The sequence below is a fragment of the Cyanistes caeruleus genome, chromosome 9 (genome assembly GCF_971803275.1).
Source record: "Cyanistes caeruleus chromosome 9, bCyaCae1.hap1.1, whole genome shotgun sequence".
Taxonomy (NCBI): Eukaryota; Metazoa; Chordata; class Aves; order Passeriformes; family Paridae; genus Cyanistes; species Cyanistes caeruleus.
The window spans coordinates 7,428,792-7,450,306 of NC_141709.1; the positions used below are offsets into that span (position 1 = coordinate 7,428,792).

The following is a 21,515-nucleotide window of genomic DNA, read 5'->3' on the forward strand; positions in this document are numbered from 1 at the left end:
TCTATGTGTTGATTATTCCGACTTTGCTCTCTCTGGAGAAGGAATTAAAGTCTGTGTAGTGAAAGAGTTAAATCTTGCCCAGGCCATGCAAGCAGTCATGGTGTCAGATTTCAGGCCAAGCTGGTGCTTTCTCTCAGCCCTACCACCCGAATGTTTTTGGCCTGGAGCTGTCTGTGTGGGCCTTGGTGGGGTGAGAGGGTTTGGGCGAGATGTCAGCAGCTGTGGCCAGGCCCAGCCTGGGGCTGGGGGAATCCCTCAGTGTCCATCCCCCGTCTGGGAACCACTGGAGTGCGGCCCAGCCTCCCTCAGGCCGCACAGGCTGTGGGGGAGCGGGGCCAGCTGCACCAGAGCTCTGATACCTTTCAAGGCTGGAAACTAAGAGACAAGAAGTTCCCTGGCTTGGGTTTAAAAGGTGGTATTCACAAAAGCGATCTTATTTTTCAGTGGTCTAAAATGCTGTCAGTCTCAGAACTGCCTAGCTATTGGCCTGACCTCGAGCAGAGAAGAAACTCCCCGCAACATCTCTCAGAGGAATCCCTTCTGTGGGTGTTCTCCACATTTTTTTGCTTAATGCCAAACTATCACACTCATCTTTGAAAACTCTTTGTTCATTCACAAATCAAATTTATAAAGGAAAAATTCATGCTTATTTTTTAGGAAAAAAATAGTCTATAACAAATTTATTCTTTAGAAGGCCCAAAACACTGCATTTTAGTTGGTATAATACGATGTTATCCCCTTACACATGGGTTCTTCATTCCATTTTTCTTTCTCTCTTAGAAGGTGGGAGATTCCTCAAAATGGCAAACATCTCCAAAAAGTTGGCTTGAAAACACCAAAAACCCTATAAAATACAGATTTTTATTCTCTTTTAAGCTGGGCCTGGTATTGAAAATTTTTCACAATCAGTCATTTCCCTGAAAAGTTTAAAAATAGTCCCTATGATGAAATAAGATACAGAAAGTTTATGTGCAGCAAGAAATAATGCAATGCTCATCTTTCTAGGGCCTGTAAACTTCCAGGATATGAAAAAAACTCCTGATAGAGAAGTGATTTTAATGAGTCAAAATAAGAAATGGATGACGAGCTTTTTGCTTCCCCCACTTCATTTTTTTCCAGTGAGTCCTGAATTATCAGAGGCAAAGGCTGTGACAGCTAATCCAACATTTGCCAGCACAGGGAAAACCTCTGAAAGACAGCAGAAAACAGGACCTGTGAGAAACAGAAATAGCTGATTAGTAAGGAGGTACAATCACATACCTGGTGTGTACAGTGAATAACTGAGGTGCTTGATTTCCCCCCCTGTTTAAGAAAAAGCTCTTTAGAGAAACAAAACTTTGTGAAGTTGCTTTCAAAGTTAATATGTTGACATGAGAGTTTAATGGGATTTTTCCTCTTCTGTTTAGTCTCTTGTTCTTTTATCTATACTATGCTATGAGAATAATCTATCTTCAATCCAAACAAACAATTTATATCCATGGAATAATGGCTGTTATGCTCATCCTGAATTTTCAGTGTTATTCTGTCATTACATCTCACAGATACCCATGAGCAGGGGTCAGCAATTCCGCATCAACCTTCCAAGAACTTTACAGTGGACTCTTGCAATAACATGTGAGGAGGTTTGTAGAGGTTGGTTTGTGAAGCTCTGCTCAAGAAAGAGGTCTTTTACTCACCCACTGAAATCAAGTCCTTTATGTTTGTAGATCTTCCATCTTGAAGATGGGGCCCTTTCCATAGGCAAACCTTTCAAATTAGCCATGTAAGGCTGATTTCAGATCCACTTAGACACAGTGAAGGTCTGAACTTACAAACAAAGCAATAAAACAGATTGTGTAGCTGATGTAGCCACTGGCAGGACACAGCTGGAGTTTATTATTCGTGTATTCTGAGAAATATTGCCCTCAAATCTCCCTGTTTTGATGTAGTGCTTTTGGTTCGGTAGTGTCAGCATTGCTTGAAGTTGATTGACTCCACTCCTGCTGCAGGATACAAAATATATATATAAAAAAAAAAATAAAGGAAAATCTGCTTCTGAAGAGTCTGAGGCTGGAACAGCACCAGGCACAGTGATTAATAAATGATAGATTTTCGAGCAGCGCAATATATTTCAGAAATTCACCTGTTCTGCTGGGTGCCTGTGTAATACACCATTCTCAGAACTGAGAAAAAGGAAAGTAGAAAACAGCAAACTAACTTTAAGATATCTGCACGTAGAAGAGTGGCTTTAAGATTTCCAAAAAGCTTGTTTGTTTGAATAGGTGCTTCAGGAAGAGATTTTTGGGAAGATGAAAGGTTTCCTGAGCTGTTTAACTTGTAAATATGCTGCTTTTCATATTCAGGGAGGGTAAATGATGAATCATCTTAAAAAGTCTATTAAATTTCCGTGATTTAGAGCAGAAATGAAATCTGGGAGGAGTTCCTGCCTTTTTAAGACAGTAAGGAAAGCTGAGATGGGTCTCTCCAGCGAATTACTTGGCATCACAAACACAGCCTTTAAGAACACAGCTTAGAACAAGGGGGGGAAGAGCTCTCAAATGAAGTGATGCTGATTTGAAAATAGAATGTGAAGGGAATACAGAGAATAAAAATAAATTTTCAGCTGTACACCCAAGTCGTTACAATTCTGAAAAGAACTGGAAAGCCTGCCTGTTTCTTGGGAAAATCCCTCTCCTCAGTAGGTGCAGCTGTGTAGCGCTTCCCCTGAGGGAGAGGAGTGAAAAGCAGCAGGTGACACTCCCCTGAATGGGAAGTCAGAGGTTGGAGGCACAAAAAGAAAGGGAACAGCACCTACCTTGGGATGTGAGGCTGAGGTGTTGCCATCAGCCAGAGCTATTGAACAGAGCATTCTCCAAAGGGGGGCTGAATGTTCTGTAAACACCGGGTTAGTGCAGGTTTAGCTGTTCACATTGTTTCTTTGTTTCAGTCTGCTTTTCTTCATTTCTTTTGTCTATTCCTGCACATGTTTGTGTGAATGTCAGGGGATTTTCTATTCATAGTCTTGTGGAGAAAACTGTCTTTATTATGTAAGAGGTGTGAATGAAGGAAGGAAATTTTTCTGCTGAGGAATTTGAAGGGGAAAGGGTGTGGACAGGAAAAAAAGGAAAGAATCAGAGTCATTTAGAGTGGAGAAGAACTCGAAGTCCAACCTTTGACCAAGCACCCCCATGCACACTAAACCATGTCCCCAGGTCTCCTTGTTTTTTTGAACACCTTCATGGGCAGTGATTCCACCCCTCCCCTCATCAGCCCGTTCCAGTGCGTTACAGCCCTTTCAGTAAAGAAATATTTCCAGTATCCAACCTGAGCCTCCCCTGGCACAGCCTGAGGCCGTTCCCTCTCCTCCTGTCCCTGTTCTCTGGGAGCAGAGCCCGACCCCCCTGGCTGTCCCCTCCTGTCAGGGAGTTGTGCAGAGCCAGAAGGTCCCCCCTGAGCCTCCTTTTCTCCAGGCTGAGCCCCTTTCCCAACTCCCTCAGCTGCTCCTGGGGCTCCAGCCCCTTCCCCAGCTCTGTTCCCTTCCCTGGACACGCTCCAGTCCCTTTGTGGAAAAAACCCAACAACCCCACTAAACCCAAAATACTAATCGATGGTAAGGAAAAAAAAAAAAAAAAAAAAAAGGCAAACAAAAAACCAAACCCAAAATCCTTACCACTGCCCTTCAACAGTTTTAGGGAGGATTCAGCTTGGTTATGTCACAAATAAATAACTTTGGCTGTGAGAAGCCTGTAGAAAAATGAGGCAGGTGAAGCTGCAGAGACAACCTGTGCTAATGAGATGGGGCATATTAACAGATCACAGATCAAGGCTTCAACTGGAAAATCACCAGGAGGAACAAGAGGGATAGGTATCAAATGCTGGTGAAAAATTACTGGGGGGCTGGTTGAAGCTGAAGATATCCTGATCCCAAAGTCTAGAGGATTTGCAGAACTTGCTAAAGAAGATTCTTCTATATCCAGTTGCTAAACAGCTCAATACAGGCACAAGATTTACATACCCACACACAGAGAAAGTTATTTTTAATGATACTGTTTGAGATTCATCTGGGCACAGCATTGTTTCTGCTTTAGCTAATGAACAGTGGCTTTTCATTGAAAATAAATCCTAGTGAAAACCAAAAAATGTTCCTTTTGTTTGTTTGAATTCTAAAACCATCCTGAGTATGAAATTTGAGATACAGTTTTGTGTTCCTGACTTTCATAGAGCTTTTTTGTGCATTTTAAAGAAAAACTCTTTCCTTGCTTAATAAAATCCAAATAGATTAGAAAAAATATTTCCATTCATTTATTCAGCAACAAATCATTTGAACATGTAACAAATAGGGATATTAAGAAAGGAGAATTTCTTCAGTAGGATAAATGCCCAGGAGCAGAGCCCAGGCTAGAGCCTAAAGCACTTGTGGAAGCCTCTGGGAATCTACAGGGAGTAACAGCCCCCTGATTTTTTCTATTTTCCTAACATATTTCTACCTTGCACCTTCACCTGGAAGCAGAAGAGAAACCTGTCACAATGATCACACCTGATCACATTTGAGTTTCTGATCATAATAGCAGCAGGACATGTTTAGCTGCATTTTCAGACCCTCAGCAGGTATTATCAGAAAAACTGATAATACCTAACTTATAGATATTTTTCCCCAAGAAAATGAAAGAAAAGTTTGGATTACACATTTTCATAATTAAATCACAGCCGAGTCTGGCTTTGCAATCTTCCAGAGATGTTTCTTCATAGTTTTCTTAATTTTCTGACCTTCCTAGGATGAAGAAATGGTGTATTGGGGTGGTGAGATACCTCAGTAGTGTTGCACCTTGGGCTGAATTCTTGCCATTAATTCCTCAGGACGGAATGGAGATTTGAGGTCATGTGCAAGCAGGCTGTAGCATCTGGAGGGCCCATACAAGGAGTGGTTGAGGGCACTTGGTTTGTGCAGCGGGAGAAGAGGAGCCTGAGGGCAGAGTTTATCAGGGTCTGCAGCTCCTCCCAAGGGACAGCTCTGATCTCTTCTCCCTGTGACAGGAGCCAGGGAATGGCTGTAGCTGAGCCAGAGCAGGGCCAGGCTGGAGATCAGGGAAAGGTTCTTCCCCCAGAGGGTGGTGGGCACTGCCCAGGCTCCCCAGGGAATGGACACGGCCCCAAGGCTGCCAGAGCTCCAGGAGTGTTTGGACAATGCTCCCAGGGGTGCACAGGGTGGGGTTGCTGGGGTGTCTGTGCAGGGACAGGGGCAGGACTAGATGATCCTGTTCAATCCAGCTCAGGATATTCCATGATTCTGTGATTCTTTCCCTGTGCTCAGTGCCTAAATTCAAATAGGATGTAAAAAAACAAACTGAAGTTCAGATGATCTTTCCCCAACCTCTGGCTAGAAACAGCAAAATCCATATAAAGACAAACCTGTGGCAGCAGATCTGTCTGCAGAGCCATCCATCACTGTCCCACGGAGTGAACAAGTGGGGTGTCTCTCCCCTTAGGAGGCACAATCCCGGATGAATAAACATTGGTGTCTGTGCCTGGCATCAGTTCATTATTCTGTCACAGAGATTTGATGGACTGCCCAGGAACTCTGCAGAAAAGTGCCCAGGATGGACATTTTTTGGCTGTTAATGTCTGTAGGATGAGGTGGGTAACACAGGGATGTTTCCATCAGCAGAACGGCCAGGGGGTCACTCACGGAAACGCTGGAAATCAGGCTGTGACTGCTCTGTCATTCTACTCCACTCTGCTTGATGGCACACAAAGGGGAAATATCCAGGTGTGAAGGGCCTCCAGGAGAGAAATTTCATTTATCCTGTGAGCAACTGGATGTGAATTTCAAACGCCACAAGAATATTGTGATGGACAACAAAAGACCTTTTTGGAAAACAGGAATTCCCTTTGGAAAGGCTGGTTTACACTGTCCTGTCAATACAAACTACTTCTCACTGTTTATGTCCTGTAACTCTGCTTGGGGAAGTCAAGTGAGGTGAGGCAACATCAATAGCTGGCACCTAAAATTGCTGAATAATCAGTGGTGTCCCTAGGGAATATTTTTTTCCTCTGGAGTCTGCTCCAAGCCAGTATCTTAACATGGCATTAAAGGGGCTTCTCTGTTTTCTTAAGAAGTATTAAGCTGAGCCCACATCTATGCTTCTCTTAGTGTTTTATTTCCATATTACTGCAGGCCTCTCTACCTGAAAAGTGTATCTTTTGACTTGCAGTTCTGGGCTAGAATCACAAAATAGAGGAACACTAAAAAGCTTTCTTTTTCAGCTACAGGTGATGAAAAGCAAGGTAAAACTGTCAATACTCCTCTCTCTCCCATTCAGAGCCTGTTTGCAGTGCACTTTGAAGCTTCATAAACTGGTAGAATAAGCAGCACTGGATGACTGTTTGAAATGGGAGGAGTATTAATGGCAAAACCAGGAAGTTTGTGATGTTTTATGGATCACTGACTCATATTTCCAATAAGATCAACAAATAGAAAATCTCAAAATGTTGCAATTCATCCTTTACACTGAAAAAATGGATTATAAAAAGAGATATAAAAGCTATTTTAATGAAACAGCCTCATAGCCTGGCAGCAAACTGTACCTGGTGAACTGGATGGAAGCCAGGAGAAAAAGTGCAAAACCTGAGGAGACATAAATCTCCTGTCACCATTTTTGCAATAACTTCTGGAATTGTTTCTGTCATTGAATAGTTACACTTAAAAACTTCTCATACATCTTGAGCGTCAGTAATTAACTTTTTCTTTCTTTTTTGTGATTCCAGGAAAAAATGATTTAAGAGGTTTTGTCTCTTCCAGACTCTGGCTGACAATGTTCACATCTGAGGAACAGGGTGATGCATTAGGATTTTATAAACCTGGTTTATATTCTGGGGGAAAATCTGGGTTTTGAGGTGCTGCAGACTTTGTTTAGGGCGGCTTGTCCCCCAGAGGAAGCTGATCAGGATTACACCAATGCTGTAGAGCTGATAACTGAGTTCTCTGGTGTTTATAGTATTTCAGCCAGAGCAGTTATTTAACATATTAACAGCAATATTTAATTACATAAGGCTAAAATATTACACAATTATCATACACAGAGTATGGGACATTTTGCAGCTCAAATAATTGCACTTTTTTTTTTGTTGTTGTTGTTGCTTTGTGTTTGCTTTTGTCAAACAAGAGAGATTCTCAGAATGAGATTCTCAAATATTTACAGAATCATTATGGCTGGAAAAGGCCTCCAAGATCCCACCATTCCCCATGAAATGTGAACTAAATATTGATCCCCATCTAGAAGTAAACTGGGGAAGGAAAGGCAGAAAACCACACAGAAGTGACGGGTTCAGGCAGGAATTTTAATTGCGGTTGGTCATTGCAGAGCTCTGAACAGGACCCTGGAGAGGCATTCTGAGATGGAAGAACACAGAGCTATAGATAGGTGAGCACCTGGAGCCAGTGGAAACCTTAATCACTGTCACAAAGCTCTTCTCAGCCCTTTTGCTTCCTAAATGCTTTAAATGGACTCTTTTAATCAAATGCAGCAGGATCCCACGTTTCTGAAGGAATGACTAAAGGCAAGCCCTGCTCTGCCAGAGACAGGAGTAACCATGAAGACCTTGAGGAATATTTTGTGGAATATTTCCCACCACTTTGTGGAACTTACAGTCACAGAATCCCAGCTGGTTTGGGCTGGAAGGGATCTTAAAGCTCATTTCATTCCAACCCTGCCATGGGCAGGGACACCTTCCACCAGCCCAGGATGATAACAGTGGAATTAATGGGAAATCTTTGGAAGACCAGTGGACTTATATTTAATTAAGAAACCCATGAACCACAGCAGTGTAGTGCACAATGTGAAATATAATCATTAATGTAAAGGTTAATAAGTTAATTAGTCACATTTAAGTGTTTAACTAATAAATGTTCACCTATTATTTGTGTTGGGAGCCATTTTGTTTCCTTTGTTTACACAGCCTAGGGTTTTCTATCCCAAATATTCTCTATAGGTATGAAATTCAACATGTAACTGGCTTTAGTTAAAAAATAAGAAAAAAAGGGAATTACAGCCTTGATTCTAAATCCCACTTTTTATTTCCAACTATAATATAATGAACTTGAGTGAGGTTTAAGACACATCCTGGAGCAAGCTGTAGTAATTAATCTCCATGACTGGATTTAGCACAAATCCATCTTGGAATTGTAGTTCTCCTCCTTGCTCCTGGGCAGCAGCAAAATTACACTGAGAAGACCAGCACAAGAGTCCCACTGGTTATACACTGGCCCAGTCTGCCTGGAGAGCCAGCAAATATGGTCCTTTCAGCCAGAAAATAAAGCAAAAATAAAGATCGCCGGATTTCTCCAATGAGAACACAAAATCACACAAAATATTTTCTTATTTTAGCCAATGTGCAAGGGGTGCTGGGGGGAAGTAAGGTTAATTATTTTCCATGGAATGATCCATGATTGTTACCTTCTTTGTGGGAAACAGCAGTTTGAATTCAGTCCAGGCCTAAATATGAACACACTCCTTCAACTAAAGAACACATTAACAACATTATTAATGTGATATTTACAATGAATAGATAGATCTGATTGAAGTGGTGTGATTTCCTCTGAACAAAATGGGAGCAATGTGATATTACAGGGGCTGTGGTAAAAGGAAAGTTATTCTGCTTTGTTCAGAATCATCATTTCTGTTTCTCAATTAATAACCAAGACAACTGCTTTGTAATTCAACTTATTTACTGTAAAGTTTGAAGATTTGGGGACATTGGGTAGATTAAAATATGCTCCTGAACATGTAACTTACCCAGAAATGTATCATAAACTGTCCTTATTAGTATTTCTATTATAAAAATATAAAGGTTTATGTTGGGAATGATTTTAGTTATTGTTTTTGTCCAATATTTTGGACACTTTTTGTAAAGAGCTCTATCTACAGTTCAGCTGCCAATTCACACTTCTATGCTGTCTTCAGAGTACCCATAGCACAACATTCCACGTGACAGTAAATCCAGTTTCTGGGTGCCTGAAGTTGACCTAAACCTACAACAATTGAACAGCAAACCAAATATTCCACTGTGAAAATGCTCTGAGGTGCTCAAGGCCATGTTGGACAGGGTTTGTCACAGCCTGGAATAGTGGAAGGTGCCCCTGCCCACAGCAGAGGTGGAATGGGATGGGCTTTAACATCCCTTCCAAACCATTCTGTATTTCTGTAAATCTGTAAAACATTTTTAAATTACTTGAAAACACTGATATCCCAACATGGATTTGAAGCTGAAGTGTTTTGGCAGAGTTTGTGCCAGACTGGACACTGGGCATACCTTGAGCACCTCACGTATTCTTTAACAAGTCCAGTAAGTTGGAGTTCCCCACGAGCTTCTGAGGAGGAGAGCACCTCCGGGTCCCTGCCACGTGAGTCATGGGCAGAGAGCTCAGACTCTGAAGCCTGCATACTCCCAGAGGATGGTCTAGATCAGCTGGAAGAAACACTGATCTGCCCATCTCATGTGAACCTGATGCCTTAAGTTTTAGCTTTCATATATTCCAGATTCTGTACTGCATTAGTTCATAACACTGAACTTCCTATAAAGTGTTAGCAAGTTCTCCTCACAGTTTAGTTAGACACAACAATTCTTTTGTAGCCTGAGAACCAAGGACACCATTGCAGCTTCAGGCCCAAGAAGTATGAACAACAGCAAACTGAGGAGAGCTGTTGGGAGGGATGGCAGGATGGGACTTCATAACCTGAAGCTGTAATTGGACAATTAACCCCAATATGTAAATGGACCGAAACTTATAAAAGTGTAAAAACTTGTGACCCATCATCCATTTTGCATGTAGCCTCAGCCAGGCTCTTGTACTGCTCAAGGTGTATCCTATGAAGGCCTTTTTAATAAATATTTAATTCCTTTGACTATGTCTAGCCTCTGTTCTAGGTAGCCTCTCCAGGCATCAGTTTTTGGTGAACTCCATCATGACAGCAAGGCATCTGGAAAACCCATGGACCAGAGGAACACCCAGCTACTGCCCCCCACTCTCACCAGGGGCACTCCAGCTGTGGTCCAGAGGGTATCAGAGCCTAAGAATCCTTGGATCTGGTGTGGCAGCATATGAGTAACTGAATAAAGGTGGTGTTTTGTTTGTTTGAGCACCCGAGTTAGATGTTAGGAGATTTCTTATAGCTTTGTTTAATGTGGAAGGATCCCAGTGGCTTTTATGTTTGTTTGTTGCTCTGCATCTCATCTGCTAGTGGTTGGAGGGAACGGCCTCTGAAAGAACAGAGTTTGAGGACTGTAGTGGTGACTTTTGGCCTGTGGCCAGTGGTGGCAGAGTAAGTTACCTCCCAGGCTGCTGCTCCTAAGGTCTTGAGTTCTAAATCTCTATTTCACTTGTTCTTGCTCTCTTTCTCTCTCCTCAGTTATTTTGATTTCTGCAGATTTTCTTACTCCTAAGTCTTAAGACATGGGGTGTGTACTGTCCTGTGAGAATAATAATAATATCCTGAGAAATAGACCTTTAGATCTAATATTGAAATCCTGGTGGAGGCCAACCATCAGAAAGCCATCTTATTTAAAACCCAAACTTAGCAGATTTTCAGAAAAAATGTGGCCAATTTATGAATTAGATAACGATGAGACATGGTCTGAATTCGATAGTTTAAATAAGAAATTAATACAAACTTGATGTCTCACATATGCAAAGACAGGCATGTTGAAGAATTATAATATGTGTGGCAGTTTCAGTTTGAAACTGGGTGGAAACACCAATTTCATGTAGTGGTTTAGGTTCGCCAATTAGAGTTTCCTAGACAATGCACCAAATCATGTAGTGGCTTCAGTGCTGGCTAGAATTGCCAGTACACCTACTACAACTATGTACTCATTTCCTGCTGTGAGATATGAATAAGGAGGAGGGTAAAGCAGGCTCAAAATTGAAAAGGTATAAAGAAAACTTTATGAACAGAACTAAAAAAAAAAAAAATAATAATCAGAATAAAACCTTCAGAACACTTCTCCCCTGCCCACAATATATTCTGTCCCACAGATAATGTAGAGACAAAACCTGGGATTTTCAAGCAGTTACCACCTCTACAATAGTCTTTCAACAGTTCATGTAGAGAGAGGAGTTACTCTTGCCATGCCATGGAGACTTCTTCACAAGAAACAGTTCTCTTGTGGCTTTATTGTCACAGTGAATCAGGTGCCCAAGAAAGGAAAATCTGTTCGCAGTGTGAAAGTCCCTCCCAAGTCTTGCAGCTTTCCTAAACCTGCTTTCATGGGCCATGCCAACTTATGGGGTACTATTGTAAGGATGAGCTGTTCTAGCATAATAAAAACCCCAACAAAACCAAAAGTTCTCTTCTGATCTCTGGGAACAGAGGCTTTTCTTCTTCTATCTCTGGGGCAAATTTTCTCATCTCTCTCTCTCTGTTCAAGCTTCTCATTAGATTACAGCTTTTCAGCATCCACACGTTCAAGCATGAGTGCCCTTTTCTCATGGGCTGCAGGTGAATGCTGCATCCCCCCATGTGCTTCATGAATTACAGGGAAAAAGTGAAGTCTGATATATCAGAAGTATACCTTCATCATAGCCTTACAAAGACAATTCCAGCCTAAGACCAAGGCATTTCCTCCATCCCCTCCTAACCAGAATTTGACTCCTTCTCTACTAACCTCAGTGTCCTATGTTGTTTCTTCATGTGTCTTCACCCTTTCCTTTTACTGATTAGGGATAGAATTGGTGTTCATAGGTGCATTTGTTCTCAAGCTTTATCAACAGAAACAGTTTCTATAGAGTTCCACAGTGCTGAAAAGTTGATCTCATCCAGGCTGCGCATCTGGCAGATTGTTCACCGTGCCTCTTGCTGCTGGTCGAGTGGTCTCTGCTGACACCATGTGAGCCATGCTGGCCGCCAGCTCCACTCAGTGCTTTTCTTCATGCGGAGCGCCGAAAACAAGACAAGCTGCTGCTGTTGTTTTTGTCCTTCTCTCTGCAGCATGGCTGGCTAAAAGCGGCTAAACATATAAAGTTCATTGTGAGCCATGCCAAGGCAGCAATGGCCACGTGTCATTGTCCTGGTCATGTTGATTTCTTCAGCCCCGCAGCCCTGGCCACGTGGTCACTCCTGGAACAGTCGGGCAGTGGCCACCCCCAGGCCCCAGCTGTTCCTGGCCTTGGGGCTGCTTCCAGAGCCCACAGAGCCTCTGGTTGGCATGGCCCAGCAGTGTCACTGGAAAAAGGACTGGCAGACTCCATGGGGAAGGGGCCCGGACCTGCCAGGAAGGGACCCCAGCCACCTGCCGGGGCAAGGCCTGCTGGATTCCCTGGTGAGGGGCTCAGCAGCCCACTCACCACTCCTCAGGGGGCAGAAAATCTCAGCCAGGCCTCATAGGGCCAGCCCAGCCCGGCAGCACAGGATGTGCTGCACCGGGTCAGCCAGATTTGTCTTCAAAAGACAAAAAGAAGCCAAGAGATAGATTTCCCGGGTTTGCCCATCTTTAAAATGTGAATCTCACAGAGGCAGACACAGCTTTTAAATGGTTTGAGAGATTGTCAATTCTCAGAAGTAGCCAGCTGTTGGTTTGTGCTAGAGGAAGCTCTTAGCAGCCCCTCTCAGAAAAATCATCTCTGTGGGTGACTTCTTCCCTCCTCACCAAATGTCAAGTGTTCATTGTTTTCATTGTGCTGTGGTCATTGATTTGGGGGTCTATCCAGAAGGCTGAGGCCTTTTGGTTGCTGGGGCGGTGCAGTGTGTGCTGTGTGGGGCAGAGGAGAAAGGCGCTGCCTGGGCTGGGAGGGATGTGGGGACACCAAGTCCTTGTGACTTGTGGCACAAGGCGTTTGTTTGATGGAAAAGTCCCTTTTTAGTGTGCATTTCTCCTCCTAGAGAGCTGCCCTGGCACAGAGATCATGCTGTAGGATCTGTGCAGGAAGAAGTGCTCCCAGCCATGCCAAGTAGATTTTGCAGAGCTCCCTGTTCTGCAGGGGAGCAGCTCCCAGGCTGTTTTGTGGAACTTGTTGAGAGGCTCACAGTGATTTTCCTGCCAGGAGATTGGATCCCACTCGCTGTGTCAGGTGCCCCCAGAGGTGCTGCAGCACTAAAATGCATTTGCAAATGCAGCTCTTGCTGCCTCACTGAAAATCTACAGAGACACCGAGCCTGAGAGGACACATGCTTGGCAACCCCCATTCTCCAGCTAAAACTGCAGGATCCCACAGTCTGCCACGCTGGACACTGCCTGTCCTTGGGTTCACAGCAAAGCAGCTGCTTGGTTTGTGTTTGCAGCCTCAGGCTCCTGCTTGCTCCCAAATGAGCAATGGCCAGGAGATCTGTGCAGAGCTGCCCGGGCTCCCTGACCAGGCCTCGCAGGAGCTGCAGCACACGGGGCGGCAGCCCAGCCTTGCGAGGCTGTGAATCTCTTGGTGCTCACACAGAGGGGAATGGTGTGGCCTGAAAGGCTCTGTGTTTGCCAGGGTGTTCAAAAGGCAAAGGGAAAATCCTCCTGGACTCAGGCAAAGGGGACCTGCAGCTCACTGAGGTGAGTGCTGAGCTCCTCCAGCACCAATCCTTGTGCTATGGAGCTGAGTCATGGAATCTCAAAATCCCAGAATGGTTTAGGTTAGAAACCTAAACCACTGGGTAGCTTAAAGCCTACCCAGTGCTACCCCTGGCAAAAACAAGCCGGGGGTGGTAAAAGTTGCATGATCCTGGGGTATCTATTCTGAGTTGGGGTACACATTTCCCCACCATGATTGTTCTGTGTGCACTTCAGCTGTGTTAACTTCAGGGGTGGAAGAGATGGTATTGTTGATGGTCTTTGTAATAACTTTTCTCAGAATGGTTCAGGCAATGGACATTAAGAATACAAATAATAATGTCAACAAAACAGTTTTTACAATTGAAATCAGCCATCCTGACAATCTCTTAAAGGTGTTGCTGAGCCAGTCTTCAGTTTTCTGCTTGATGTTTCTAGCAGATCATGGAGTTTCTCAATCAATGCATGGATGCTTTTGCTTTTGGATGTTCAGTTCAAGCAGCAGGGTCCCTCAAACTCCTCATACCTGTGGCAATGTGCGAGGAGGAGAAAGTCAACGGCAGCATGGTTTTTTAGTGCTGCCTTTCTGGTTGCTTCCTCTGCTAAGAGGTCACTTAAAGCAGCTGAGGTTAAATTGGCTTGGTGGTACACAGCATGAATGGTGCATGTGGCTTCCACACCCCCTCCTGGTTCCAGCCATGACCTGCCTCATTTCTGTCCTCGTGTGAGGCAGGCCCGTGCTCCCCCTTTAGTTTTTTTGAGGCTGTTGCCCACTTCCCCCCCTGGAAGTTGAATGTTCCTTTGGAGTTGCTTTCTTGGACAACCCTGAGCTAAGTGTCTTTCCTCCCTGCAGATCCAGCAGCATGGTGGTCCTGGTGGTCTTACAGCAGGTGCTGCACTCAAGTGTTTTCTCAAGACCTCTCCGTTGTGGCTCTGGGGTGGTGGCTCTCTTGGTACATGCTGCTGTCATTAGGTCAAGAGTCAGCAGTGGTTGGAATGGCAGGGCCTGGATAATCCTCCTGCAGGTCTCATTGACATTAGTCTGTGCTACGTCTGCCATAACTTGGTCTTGAAGTTGCTGACCTTCCACCTGATCTTCCACTGCCACCCGAAGCCTGTCTATAAAAAATCTAGAAAGGCTTAATTTGGCAATTGTTTAAATGAATATAATTTTGACTGGGGCCCTGGATGGAATTAAACCAAAAACCTTTTCTGTAGCTCTTTTTATGTGGTGTAATACAGGCTGCAGGATTTTCTCTGCTATTTTGTAGGCCTGCTTCTACTCCCCCTTGCCGCTGAGGTGGTCCAGTGAAACATTGTTATTATCTGCATCAATCACCCAATCTTGGCTCTGCAACAGCTCAGGAAAGAGCTCCTGCAACAGCCTCTTCCACATCCCTTCCCACAACAGATACTCTGATGAGGTAAGGAGACATGAAAATAAATCACTGAGGTTGGCAGGAACTAGCACATTTGAGGAAAAGAGCCTTTAAAAGACCCATAAAATACCATTTCTCCTGAACTCTTTCTGTGCTTTACAGAGCTCTTTTTTATTTTGGTAATCAAAAGGTTGTCAACTGTGGACCCCTCATAGCCAACTATATTGCACCAGTGCAGCAAAGGGAATGGCCTCCTGTTCCAGGTTCCAGTTCCCTGGTCCTGATGTCATGGGAACTGGAAGGAGAAGGGTGGGAACTGGAAGTTGGAAGAGGGGCGGACCTACACAAGAAGGAGGAGGGATCAGGGGTGGGGAAACAACTGGAAGGGGAGGCATTAACTCTGATGGGAATTTGGGGTGGAGCCAGAGAAAAGGGTGGAGTCAGGGAGAGGAAAGGGTTAGGACAGGAAAGGGAGGGAGGAACGGGGAGAAAGGGATTATGCGAAGAAGAAGCACAAGGGAGGCACCAAGCCATGTGGCCACCACCATCTTGTGCCTCCTGAGAAGCATCTTGTGGAGCAGGGAATGTTCTAGGATAAACCAGGGAATTTGGGGTATTAACTTGGATTTGAACAGAGCGATTTAAAACTGGGGAAGAGGGACTCAGGGAGGGGTCCCCTGACAGCACAGCCGTCGCTGTCAGGCCAAGGGTACCCTTGAGGCTGCAGGGAGCCAGGGAGTCAGTAGCTCTCCTGCACTTCATGGTGGGCTGCTCCACGCAGACCTCCTGGTGTAGGGGACAAGGGTTTAGGTTTGACAGACAGAGGAACTGGGGAGGGCCATTTGTTTGGTCTGTCCCTCCACTTTCCTTTTTTCTAAACCAATTGAATCGCAACAGTGAAAATAATTTATCGACTGAGGTGTCTCCTGTTGGGAAGGTAGAATTAGAAAGAAATTATAAATATGATTTTGTAGCCAGAAAGGCTAAGGAAGAAATACAAATGATAGCACGATTTGAATAATTCAAAGAAACCAACCGGGCTGGTATGCCAGAACGCATTCTTTCCTGCAATAAAACCAAGCTGAGACCCCTCATCCCAGCCTTATAAGGAAAGGTCTGAAGGACCCTGAGATAACTAAAAATATGCAAAAATAGCGATTTCTATAGGTTGTACACAAATGTTACTATATTAGTATACTTAGAAAGATTGGTTAGTTAAGAAATAGAATATTCAAAGGTATAGGTTATATAAGTAGTGGTATAGAAGAGCTCGGTCTCTTTTTTCCCGTCTCTCTCTTTTCTCTCCTTTCTTTTTTCTCTTGCTCTTTTTTTCCGTCTCTCTTGCCCTCTCTCTTGCCCACTCTTGTTCTCTCTCTACCTCTCTACCCCACGCCCTGAAATAAACTTCTAACACTTAACTCAATTATAGAGGTCTTTGCCGTGTCTCTGACCGTCCCCAGAAAGCGTCTCCTACAGTCTCCCTTGCCACTTAACTCTCCATTTTCTTCCCACTGCATCCTGAAAAAAGATGGTGGTTATATCTTTGAGAGACACCCTTGGAAAGTGGAGAAAAAGCCACTGAACAAACTGCTTAACCAACCCTCTTGAAAACTTTCTCTTCCTACCCTCTAGGATACCCACAACTTGGAAAAAGATCCCCTCTGTTGTGCTGGTAACTTTGCACCCATTCTAAGACCGGGCAATATTGCAACCTAGATCAGCACAACAGAATCTGCCCTCCCCCGCAGCAAAAGGAACTTAAAAAACTTAAGGGTCCACAGACCAACTGTCATGGGGTGACTTTACCTTTAAGACAGCTTTGGGAGCTAAGGAAGTTGAAGCTGCTGGTGGCTGATGGGAGTCTTTTCTCCTGACCAATTATCAGTCATTTCTGAGAATTGGCGGTGGTTTTAACCATTGAGGAGTGAGATCAACTTGTGAACACCACCTTAAGATGTAAAGCCAGAGTTCTCTTGCTCTCTTTGGTTTCTGGCTTCTGAAAAGGTAACGAGGCTCTGTCTTGGCATCCTCCCCCTGCTCCAGGCCGGACAAGGCCGCAGAGTGAGGGGAGGGGAGGGGAGAGAGAAATGGAGCTGGCCTGGCCTGGCCTGGCTTGGTTTGTAGTTTCTGCTGATGAACTGAAACCTGACACCATGAACTCTTGCAGCTTTTCCAAGACTTTTACTCTTTTACTACCTGAATAAAATGTACAGATTACTCCTTTTTCCCAGAGAGACAGAGAGGGAGAGAGAGAGAATCAACATGAAGAAGATACCATAAAACCATCAAAGACAGTGAAGAAAAGAGTTAAGTTTTAGATGGGGAAGAGAAAATAAGGAGATGCTTTATAAGCTGAAATATTTTTCTGTTAAAGCTATGGAAATGGACAATAATGTCCTGAAAAAACTCCTTTAATTCATGACAGAGTATATAGGGAGGAATGGAGTGTTCAAAGTGTGGATTTTGAGCAAAAGGTGGAGTAATTGTGATACAGTGAGGTGCTGGAACAGAGAGAGGCAAAGTAATAGTTTAAGATTTGAGGCCTTGAGAAGCAATGAGAAAACTGTTTCCAGGGTAGCTCACAGAGACAGATGAAGAGAACTTTTGCCTTTGAGTAACTCATCCTTAAAAATGACATCCCTAGACTCATTGACCCATAACACACCTCAGAGTGATGTGAAATGGGAGGAGTGAACTGATGACAGAATTTCCAGGCAGCTGGCATCAGAGAAATAGAAAGCTATAACACAAATAGTTTTCTTATGAGAAACTCCATAGATTAGCAGAAGACGACTTCTGTTTCTCTAAAAAGACTGATGAAAAGACTCAAGCAGGAATTGGGACTGTTTTAAACACCAAAGTTCCAAAGTTTTTTTTGTCTCTATGTTGTCACGTGAACAAAGGAATGGTGGGTAGTGGGGGATAAAAGGGTTTTCTAGAGGTTTATTCTGCTGTTCTTATTCTTGTAGTTTTGTTAATAACCTTTCTTTATTCCTTTTAAGTTTTAAGCCTGTTTTGTTCTTGTTCTAATCCATATCTCACAGCAAGAAATAAATAAGTTTTCTAGTAAATTTTAGTTACTGCTTTAAAACCATGACACCAACCGAAGGGACAGGGTGCTCCCTACAACTAAGCCTTCCCTTTTAAGCAGTAAGTACCCTCAGCCCAGTCTGGGGGATATTTACCTCTCCCAGGTCTGGTAGATGGGTGCTGCAGGAAAGGTCCTCCATACAGGAGAGATCCTCTGGATGCAGTAGGACTGCCTCTCCCCTCTGGAAGCACTACCAGACAGAAACCAGTCTGCTGCAACCAGAGGCACCTGATGGCCAGACCTTCCAGGCTCTAGAAAACCTCAGTCTGTCTGTAGGGTCCTCGAGTAAGGGGACCTCACATAGGGTGCCAGATAACGTGGTGCTGGAGTCAGGCTAGCTCACCACGACACCACACCGAGAGTGGGACACACCACGGGAGCAGGCTGACCCTAGATGCGGCTTAGAGGCAATGCTCTACAACATGATGTGGCTGTCAGTGCTAAGTGTGGAAGTAAGGATAGAGGTGGGGGAGGTTCAGGGGGAGTGTACAAAATTTTAACCAACCAGGGGAAGACTGGGGAGGAGCATAAGGTGGGGTTTACAATACACAAACCAATGAGGAACTCCAGGGGAGAGGAGCAGAATAAACAAACCAATGGGGCGTCAAGGATTAGGGGAATTCCAGAACAGGGACCTATACAAAAGGATGGATTGACAAGTAACTTTCTAGAGCAAGAGGCTGGTACAAGGAGGAATAGACAGTTAATGGGAGGGGGGATAGGGAACTTTCTAGATGAAGAGGCAGGGTTGTAACAGGGAGGAGGTACAACTTGGGGCAAACCAACTGAACTGAGGAGTAACAGAGCATACCAACGTAATATTTACAGGATAAAGAAGACAAATGTGCCACAACATTTTGATACTGTCAAATCTGGTTTTTTTAGAATCCCAGAAGGGTTTGGAATGGAAGGGATCTAAAAGCCCATTCTATGGCAGTCCCACCCCTGCTATGGGCAGGGACACCTTCCACTAGCCCAGGTTGCTTCAAGCCCAGTTCAGCCTGGTCTTGCAGGGATCTCTGACCTTCCTGGGATTCTGGGGCAGCCCCAGCTTCTCTGGGAACCCTGTGCCAGGGCCTCCCCACCCTCACAGGGAACAATTCCTTCCTAATGTCCCGCACAAATCTCTCTTCTTTTAGTTTAAAATCATTCCCCCTATGCCATATCACTATCTGCTCACATAAAAATCCCTTTTGCTGTTCTTTATAAACCCCCTTTAGGCATTGGAAGGGGCTCTGAGTTATCCCCACAACTTTCTCTTCTCCAGGTGAACACCTCGAGCTCTCCCAGCCTGGCTGCAGAGCAGAGGGGCTCCAGCCCTTTGTGGATCTGTGTAGTCCTTTCTGGACCTGATCCAAAAGATCCACATCCATCTTGTGTAAAACATAAGTCTGGCTTCCAGCTCTAAAACATAATGAAGTTCTACTTCTCTGTGACAGAGAAAAGACCAGGAGCCACTTCATCCAATCTCTTTTGCCATCCCTTTTTGCACATCTCTTTCCACCCTTTTCTCACCGCCTGCCCCTGTGTGAATCCCCCTTTGATCTGTGCTTTCTGTATCATCCCACCATCCACCTGGCACCACTTCCCAGCTCACTCAAACAATGTGGTTGAGGTCAGCCCCCAAACACCAGAAGGACCCTGCTGCGCTGGGGACAGCAGCACTTGAGATCCCTTCAGAACTGAACTCCTGCTTCCCTCCCTTCAAAGTGAGGATCATACCAGGCCTCTCCCAGAACTGTTTCAGCTGGGAAACAGGACTTTACACAGAAAACAGACCTTTGACTGCCCCTCTGATGCTTTTGATTTGACTTTAAAGCAAGCTAGCATCAAAGCCACCAAGGAAAGATGACAGGAAATGTAACTTGAATCTTTCATAACGCTGGTGCATAAAAATGTTACAACTCTAGTAAGGAGCAGCCTGCTAGTCAATCTTTTGGACAATAAATGTGGGTATTTTGGAGGGATGATTTCCAAGTTGAAAGGTCTCTTCCTTTTTCATACATTCCTCCCATCTCTCCCTCCCTCAGGCTGCCCAGTTTCTCAGTGGTTCAATCTTATTGGAGACCCAGGGCTCATTTTGGGAAATCTCTCTCTCTTTACCAATTTTTTCAGCAAGAAATTTTTTGATCAAAACAAAAAACAAAAGTTAGAATTTCCACTAGACTGCTTCCTGAGTTGTAGTAGAATGAATCCAGGATTCTTCTAGACCTTCTGCAATTTTTTCAAAATTCAGTTTAACCTAAACTAGGTTAAGAATTAGAGGAGTCAGACTTGGTATCATACAGCTTCTATTGCCTGAGGAGATGGAAAATGATCTATGATACACCCAGGGCTTGCTTTAAGCAATTCATCCCCATTAATTGCTGATATCAGATATCTGCAATGAATTGTGAATGACATGCTCTGGATGAATGATGTTCAATCCAAACAAGACTATTAACGTGACATTCCCAAAGGATTAACACTTCAGCACCAAATCACTCAGATATTGCTCAATATATTGCTTCCAGAGCACTGTATTAACTGAGAAGGGTGTGTATTAATGAAACTCCCTTGGAATAGATTTCCTTTTAAATTGTAGGGCATGTTTAATCTGAGTGGATGGCTAAGATTGTGGAAAGTGGTTGAATGTTAAAAATTAATTTCCTTGGTATTATTAAAAAAATATTTCTTTCTTCTTGCTGGTAAGTTGTCACCAGACATGTGGTATGCAGACTTTCAGTTAACAGGGTTTAGATGTAGAAGAAGATGTTGCAGAGAACAAGGGTGGTAGAATGAGAGTGTCTCAGAACTGAGAACACAATAAAAATCAGTAATATTTATGGAGGTTGATTCTGTTCAAAATAGGAGAACAAAAATGGTAATTTTCAACCTGATTTTCCAAGAAAATGGAATGCTTACATGTGTTTGCTTGCTAGTTCCCAAAAACTCTTAACCATACTGGCCATTTTTACTCAAATTTTACTCATATTACTCAAATACGCAAAAGGACAAACACAACAAAGACATTTAAATTAATAAAAACCATTCAAAAATATATAGATGCATAGAAGAAAAACTCTTCTAATGTATCTCAGAAAAGCACTGCTTCAGTATCTTAGTCCATGAGAGGCAGGATATGATCTGCTCAATGTCCAGGGAAGACTGACTCTATGGCTCAGGAATCACCTGCTTTTACATTTTTGGTCCCTGTACATCCAAAATTAATGATGTCCTAAGTGTAAAAAGCTCTTAGACTTAGTACCTCCACTTTTGCAGAGTTCTGTTCCTACCTAGACACCTGAGATGAGGAATAATTTGCAGGAAGTTGTGCTTTGTTTGCAAAACATCACAAGTCAAGTCGTGCTTTGCCAGAAACACTTTCCTACCACCCACCATCTATTCTTGCCAATTTTTTGTTGCTCCCTGTGACAGTTAAATTTGCAATTTGATTAATGACTTCATTCCAATGCTTGGAGTGTGTTTTATAGTACTAGTTCCAGAAAAGAAAGGCAGGTAATTAGATAAATAGAATGAAGTAGCTCAAAAGACTTTTAAAG

The 21,515-nt window shown here is 43.7% G+C and overlaps 1 long non-coding RNA gene across 1 annotated transcript; it reads left to right on the top strand.

Annotated features, from left to right (window-relative positions):
* Positions 1-12,084: 12,084 nt before the first annotated feature.
* LOC147651483 (uncharacterized) lies at positions 12,085-21,000 on the top strand. The gene is made up of 2 exons (XR_015274090.1): positions 12,085-15,803; positions 16,359-21,000. It is a non-coding gene; the product is annotated as an uncharacterized LOC147651483 (long non-coding RNA).
* Positions 21,001-21,515: the final 515 nt, after the last annotated feature.